The 7,530-nt window shown below is 45.6% G+C and overlaps 2 long non-coding RNA genes across 2 annotated transcripts; one reads left to right on the top strand and one right to left on the bottom strand.

Annotated features, from left to right (window-relative positions):
- On the bottom strand, positions 1-862 carry LOC143773566 (uncharacterized). The gene is made up of 5 exons (XR_013215236.1): positions 674-862; positions 560-591; positions 411-478; positions 250-309; positions 1-158 (listed from the first exon to the last, which is right to left on the bottom strand). It is a non-coding gene; the product is annotated as an uncharacterized LOC143773566 (long non-coding RNA).
- A 5,068-nt stretch (positions 863-5,930) lies between these two features.
- On the top strand, positions 5,931-7,085 carry LOC143773565 (uncharacterized). The gene is made up of 6 exons (XR_013215235.1): positions 5,931-6,119; positions 6,202-6,233; positions 6,315-6,382; positions 6,484-6,543; positions 6,635-6,698; positions 6,910-7,085. It is a non-coding gene; the product is annotated as an uncharacterized LOC143773565 (long non-coding RNA).
- The last annotated feature ends 445 nt before the right edge of the window (positions 7,086-7,530 follow it).

Below are 7,530 nucleotides of genomic sequence, written 5' to 3'. Positions count from 1 at the left end.
AAGTATCATTGATATAGTGTTGCAGTGGATACACACTTATACATTCAAGCCCGATACACTATTAACAGAGAGAGTACAGAGAGAATACACATACCGTGCTGTGCCTTTAAATGTGTGTCAATCGTATCATTGGTTAGAATGCAGATCATGCATTGTGCCTAATGTAGCATAAGAAGAGGACAGAATTGTGTTATAATATAGCGAGAGCTATAGGTGTTGTAACTCAGATTGAACGGAGTGAATACTCACAGTGGATGACTGCCTTTAGATGACGCGGTGAATAGTTAAGGTATGCAAGATGCATAGGAGCTGTGAATTGATAATAACAGGGAAGGAGAGAGGTTCATGTAGGCTTATGACACACAGTGCTGGGTCTATATTTGGAGATCACCCCTTTGGAGGTTATTTACCTGGTGTATGACGTATATGCTGCTAGAGGTAATTGCCTCAATAAGGAGAGTCAGCACTGAAGTAGGGGCTACAGGGAATGTGATAAAAAAGATTATCTGTATATATGCAGCTACTTACTAATGCTGTGCTTGGACGTGGCAAGTCATACCTGAAGGGGAGCCACCAGAAATGAGATAGGGGCTAGAAGGGGGAAGGTAATGAAGTATATCAATATGTATAGAGCCACATGGATATGCTGTGCCCGAGCGTGTCAAAAACCTACCTGGAGGGGAGCCGCCTGAACGTGTATGTTGATGTCCTCTCAGACGCGGTATCCACCGCTAGTCCGTGGTGTATGTGGAGCCCGCGCTATTTAAACACCGCTCATGCGCTGTGTTTGAGCGTCAAGACCGGATATGACGCTACAGCGTCCCGGACAGGGCGGAAGTGCATGGCCGTGCGTTTCACTATGTGGACATGCGTTCCACTATAGTAGCGCTTTAACGTTCACCTCTGAAAAAAGTGCCCGGTACATATGGGCATTCATCCAATCAGATATTGGCTGTGGGCATATGTAGTATATGCTTGTTTGGAGAGGGCATAGTTATAATTTAGGGGTGGGAGGGGACTGGAGATGGGAGGAGTATATGGGAGGAGTATCATGTCCGTGAGAATGACAGGAGTGGATAACCACTGGGATAGATGGATTATAGAAAGAACTTCAGGTATCCTGTGTCATGCACTAGTAGTGCCTGTAAATTATTCTAAAACGTGATAAGTGCGTGTTGTGCGGTACCTAGTGATCTACAAAGGCAGACATATAGGAGTGGAAAATGTCCGTGACCGAGGTGCCGTCCACATGAATATACGTATCCGTGGTGAAAAAGTGGCACAACAAGTAGTGCTTGCTCTGGTGATGGTTCGTGATGTACCATACCTTAATACACATTATTGAGAATATTTACATCAATAGTACATAGAAATAACAGGAGTTCAGCACAATCCAACGTGTCATTATATAAATGCAGACAACTCATACTCCCTATTAAGTCGTTTAGGTGATAGCGTATCTAACATGTGGATCCAGTATGCCTCGCGCTTCTTAAGCATAAGTATTCTGTTGCCCCCCCTGCGTTGCTTGGGAACCTGTTCTATAACCTGAAACTTTAACTGTGCAATGTTATGTTTTAATGCATGAAAATGATGGGGTAGTGGTAACAAAAGATTATTGCAGCGGATGGTGGATTTGTGTTTGGATATACGGTCCCTGATTGGTTGTGACGTTTCCCCCACATATAACAGTCCACATGGGCATTTTACCACATATATCACATATGCGGAATCACATGTAAAGTATCCTCTGATTTTAAATTCCTTTCCGGAGTGTGGGTGTCTAACCGTATTCCCTTTTTGAACGTTGTTGCATTGAACACAATGCAAGCAGGGGAAGGTACCATCCCTTGGTGTGCCCAGGAAAACTTGCCTCGTGATGGTGTTTGTGCCCACATCCGCTTTCACTAAATTGTCCCGCAGGCTAGGGGCTCTTTTAAAACATGGAAGGAAGGGGTTTTGAAATTCCTTAACACTCGGGTAGGCAGTTGAGAGGATCGACCAATTGCTGCGTATGGCCCTATGTAATCTGTACATGAATGGATGAAATGAATGTACGAACGGGATGCGTGAGGTGGTGTCTGCCCTGGGTCTATTAGTGGTGACTCTAGATTCTTCAAGAAGGGATGGAGGATAGCCTCTAGCTCTGAATTTCTGGGTCATTTCTTGTGTGCGTTGTTCCCTAATGTCGGTGTTGGAGACAATACGTCGTACCCTCTGATATTGTGCCTTAGGTATGGATCTTTTTGTGCACCGCTGTGATCTGCTCTCACTTTCCGGCCGGCACTCAGAGCAGGAAGCAGACGGCAAGGGACCTGAAGGACACCAACGGGTGAGCATGTACGGTTTGTTTTTTTACGTTTACGCTGGTAACCAGGGTAAACATCGGGTTACTAAGCGCGGCCCTGCGCTTAGTTACCCGATGTTTACCCTGGTTACAAGCGAAGACATCGCTGGATCGCTGTCACACACAACGATCCAGCGATGTCAGCGGGTGATCAAGCGACGAAAGAAAGTTCCATACGATCTGCTACGACGTACGATTCTCAGCAGGATCCCTGATCGCTGCTGCGTGTCAGACACTGCGATATCGTAACGATATCGCTAGAACGTCACGAATCGTAACGTCGTAGCGATGGAAATTTCAATGTGTGACGGTACCCTAACTATTGAGGAAAGACACTCTCTTAGAAACCTCCAGGGAGATAAGTCCATTATTATGAAACCAGCAGACAAGGGTGGGGCACTGGTTATCATGGACAGGACTAAATACTTGGCTGAGATAACCCGACAACTGAGTGACAATTCTGTCTACCAGACATTAGATAGGGATCCTTCATCTGACATACGCCACAAGATTGAGATCATACTCCTCAAATATACCGACTTAAGGCCCCGTCTCACATAGCGAGATCGCTAGCGAGATCGCTGCTGAGTCACAAGTTTTGTGACGCAACAGCGATCTCAGTAGCGATCTCGCTATGTGTGACACGTACCAGCGATCAGGCCCCTGCTGCGAGATCGCTGGTCGTGTCGGAATGGCCTGGACCTTTTTTTGGTCGTTGAGGCCCCGCTGACATCGCTGAATCGGTGTGTGTGACACCGATCCAGCGATGTCTTCACTGGTAACCAGGGTAAACATCGGGTTACTAAGCGCAGGGCCGCGCTTAGTAACCCGATGTTTACCCTGGTTACCAAAAAAACAAACAGTACATACTCGCCTTTCGGTGTCCAGGTCCCTTGCCGTCCGCTTCCTGCTCTGACTGCCGGCCGGAAAGTGAGAGCAGATCACAGCAGTGACGTCACCGCTGCGCTCTGCTCTCAGTGTACAGCGGCACTGTCAGAGCAGGAAGCGGACGGCAAGGGACCTGGACACCGAAAGGCGAGTATGTACTGTTTGTTTTTTTGGTAACCAGGGTAAACATCGGGTTACTAAGCGCGGCCCTGCGCTTAGTAACCCGATGTTTACCCTGGTTACCGGGTGCTGCAGGGGGACTTCGGCATCGTTGATGACAGTTTCAACGATGCCGAAGTCGTTCCCCTGATCGTTGGTCGCTGGAGAGAGCTGTCTGTGTGACAGCTCCCCAGCGACCACACAGCGACAAAACAGCGACGCTGCAGCGATCAGCATCGTTGTCTGTATCGCTGCAGCGTCGCTGTGTGAGACGGGGCCTTTAGGAGTCCTAGATCAGAAAACATGCAACTTTCTCCTAAACCCTAATCCCATCATACCTGTCTTTTACACTCTGCCGAAGATTCACAAAAATCTGGAAAATCCACCAGGGAGACCCATAGTGGCCTCCACTGATTCTATACTATCTCCCATAGCAAGATACATTGAGCAAATACTTACCCCACTAATACAGAAGTCCAAATCATTTTTACTTGACACCGGCTCCTTTCTACACCTTATCGGTGAGATTAACACCATCCCCGTGGATGCCCTTTTAGTGACCCTCGACGTGAAAGATCTATATACCTCCATTCCCCACGAGGAGGGCATCCTCTCCGTACGCCATCTACTTGAAGGTACAGATAGGGATATAGATCAAACATCACTATGCATTGACCTTCTCAGGATCATTCTTACATCTAACTTTTTCCTATTCCAAGATACATTTTACCTACAAAAACGGGGGACCGCGATGGGGTCGCACGCAGCACCTCCGTATGCAAATGCATATATGGTCCAATTTGAGGAGAATATCATTTACCTCAGCTCCCCATTCAGGGATAACGTTATCGTATGGAAAAGGTATATAGATGACGTCTTTTGTATATGGCGGGGTTCGGAAGAGACCCTCCATGCCTTCCTATCATTCTTAAATACCTCCTGGCCTGGTATTACCTTTACCATGAACTATGACCTGTGGAGTATGAATTTCTTAGACACATTAGTGGTAAAAGACCCGAGCGGTCTACTAAGCACGGATCTTTACTGCAAAAGCACAGACCGCAACAGTCTTCTGCATTTTCAGAGTCTCCACCCTCCATCCACAAAAAGATCCATACCTAAGGCACAATATCAGAGGGTACGACGTATTGTCTCCAACACCGACATTAGGGAACAACGCACACAAGAAATGACCCAGAAATTCAGAGCTAGAGGCTATCCTCCATCCCTTCTTGAAGAATCTAGAGTCACCACTAATAGACCCAGGGCAGACACCACCTCACGCATCCCGTTCGTACATTCATTTCATCCATTCATGTACAGATTACATAGGGCCATACGCAGCAATTGGTCGATCCTCTCAACTGCCTACCCGAGTGTTAAGGAATTTCAAAACCCCTTCCTTCCATGTTTTAAAAGAGCCCCTAGCCTGCGGGACAATTTAGTGAAAGCGGATGTGGGCACAAACACCATCACGAGGCAAGTTTTCCTGGGCACACCAAGGGATGGTACCTTCCCCTGCTTGCATTGTGTTCAATGCAACAACGTTCAAAAAGGGAATACGGTTAGACACCCACACTCCGGAAAGGAATTTAAAATCAGAGGATACTTTACATGTGATTCCGCATATGTGATATATGTGGTAAAATGCCCATGTGGACTGTTATATGTGGGGGAAACGTCACAACCAATCAGGGACCGTATATCCAAACACAAATCCACCATCCGCTGCAATAAACTTTTGTTACCACTACCCCATCATTTTCATGCATTAAAACATAACATTGCACAGTTAAAGTTTCAGGTTGTAGAACAGGTTCCCAAGCAACGCAGGGGGGGCAACAGAATACTTATGCTTAAGAAGCGCGAGGCATACTGGATCCACATGTTAGATACGCTATCACCTAAAGGACTTAATAGGGAGTATGAGTTGTCTGCATTTATATAATGACACGTTGGATTGTGCTGAACTCCTGTTATTTCTATGTACTATTGATGTAAATATTCTCAATAATGTGTATTAAGGTACTGACTGAGATTTTTGTCTTCTAGAGCCGTCTGTATTAATGATGATTGGCACATCACGAACCATCACCAGAGCAAGCACTACTTGTTGTGCCACTTTTTCACCACGGATACGTATATTCATGTGGACGGCACCTCGGTCACGGACATTTTCCACTCCTATATGTCTGCCTTTGTAGATCACTAGGTACCGCACAACACGCACTTATCACGTTTTAGAATAATTTACAGGCACTACTAGTGCATGACACAGGATACCTGAAGTTCTTTCTATATTCCATCTATCCCAGTGGTTATCCACTCCTGTCATTCTCACGGACATGATACTCCTCCCATATACTCCTCCCATCTCCAGTCCCCTCCCACCCCTAAATTATAACTATGCCCTCTCCAAACAAGCATATACTACATATGCCCACAGCCAATATCTGATTGGATGAATGCCCATATGTACCGGGCACTTTTTTCAGAGGTGAACGTTAAAGCGCTACTATAGTGGAACGCATGTCCACATAGTGAAACGCACGGCCATGCACTTCCGCCCTGTCCGGGACGCTGTAGCGTCATATCCGGTCTTGACGCTCAAACACAGCGCATGAGCGGTGTTTAAATAGCGCGGGCTCCACATACACCACGGACTAGCGGTGGATACCGCGTCTGAGAGGACATCAACATACACGTTCAGGCGGCTCCCCTCCAGGTAGGTTTTTGACACGCTCGGGCGCAGCATAGCCATGTGGCTCTATACATATTGATATACTTCATTACCTTCCCCCTTCTAGCCCCTATCTCATTTCTGGTGGCTCCCCTTCAGGTATGACTTGCCACGTCCAAGCACAGCAATAGTAAGTAGCTGCATATATACAGATAATCTTTTTTATCACATTCCCTGTAGCCCCTACTTCAGTGCTGACTCTCCTTATTGAGGCAATTACCTCTAGCAGCATATACGTCATACACCAGGTAAATAACCTCCAAAGGGGTGATCTCCAAATATAGACCCAGCACTGTGTGTCATAAGCCTACATGAACCTCTCTCCTTCCCTGTTATTATCAATTCACAGCTCCTATGCATCTTGCATACCTTAACTATTCACCGCGTCATCTAAAGGCAGTCATCCACTGTGAGTATTCACTCCGTTCAATCTGAGTTACAACACCTATAGCTCTCGCTATATTATAACACAATTCTGTCCTCTTCTTATGCTACATTAGGCACAATGCATGATCTGCATTCTAACCAATGATACGATTGACACACATTTAAAGGCACAGCACGGTATGTGTATTCTCTCTGTACTCTCTCTGTTAATAGTGTATCGGGCTTGAATGTATAAGTGTGTATCCACTGCAACACTATATCAATGATACTTTTACGCATTTGGCTATTGTTAGAACTTATGAAAATTTGTATATACCTTGGTTTCTTTTTGTATGTTTTTTGGTTTATACACTGTATTTCTTATATATTTTGTTTTCAAATGTTGTAGTGACTGATGAAAGCTCGATAAAGGGCTGAAACGTTTCCAGTGCTACTCCAATACCATTAAAAAAATCAATCTATAAGATTTAAGTTGAGTGCGAGATTTCTTTATTATTTACTGTATGGTTTGGGAACCTAATCTCTGCACCAATAATACAGCTGTGCACACAGCGTTTATATGTATGAAAGCAAAAACAGGCCCGGGCACGAAAGGGTTAAGCTTCACTGTACACTCAGGTACAGAAGTCCTTACCCCTCTGACAGCAGTATACAATCAGTATTTGCCATAAATTCGTGCAGCTACTTTAATGTTGCTGCAGGCCTTTTGATGGCCTTTTGGAAATATTTTCTTCTTGTCATTTCATCAATTTTTGAAGATTGTCCAGTTCTAGGTAATGTCACTCTTGTGCCAAATTTAACATATTTTTCGGACTATAAGAGGCACCTTTGTCCTCCCAAAATGTGGAGGAAAATGGGAGCTGCATCTTATAGTCCGGATGTATGAGCTGTGGCTGTGGTGTGGAGGTGGGGGAGTGGTTTTGGTGGAGCATCGGGTCACAGGAGGCTGGAGCCGCTGCTAAAGAGAAATGAATATGCACTGCATTCCCCACCCATGGGCGTGGAGGGA

Source organism: Ranitomeya variabilis, chromosome 5 (genome assembly GCF_051348905.1).
Source record: "Ranitomeya variabilis isolate aRanVar5 chromosome 5, aRanVar5.hap1, whole genome shotgun sequence".
In the NCBI taxonomy this organism is placed as follows: Eukaryota; Metazoa; Chordata; class Amphibia; order Anura; family Dendrobatidae; genus Ranitomeya; species Ranitomeya variabilis.
The sequence above is the reverse complement of the archived record's forward strand: the minus strand, read 5'-3'. Positions and strand labels throughout refer to the sequence as shown.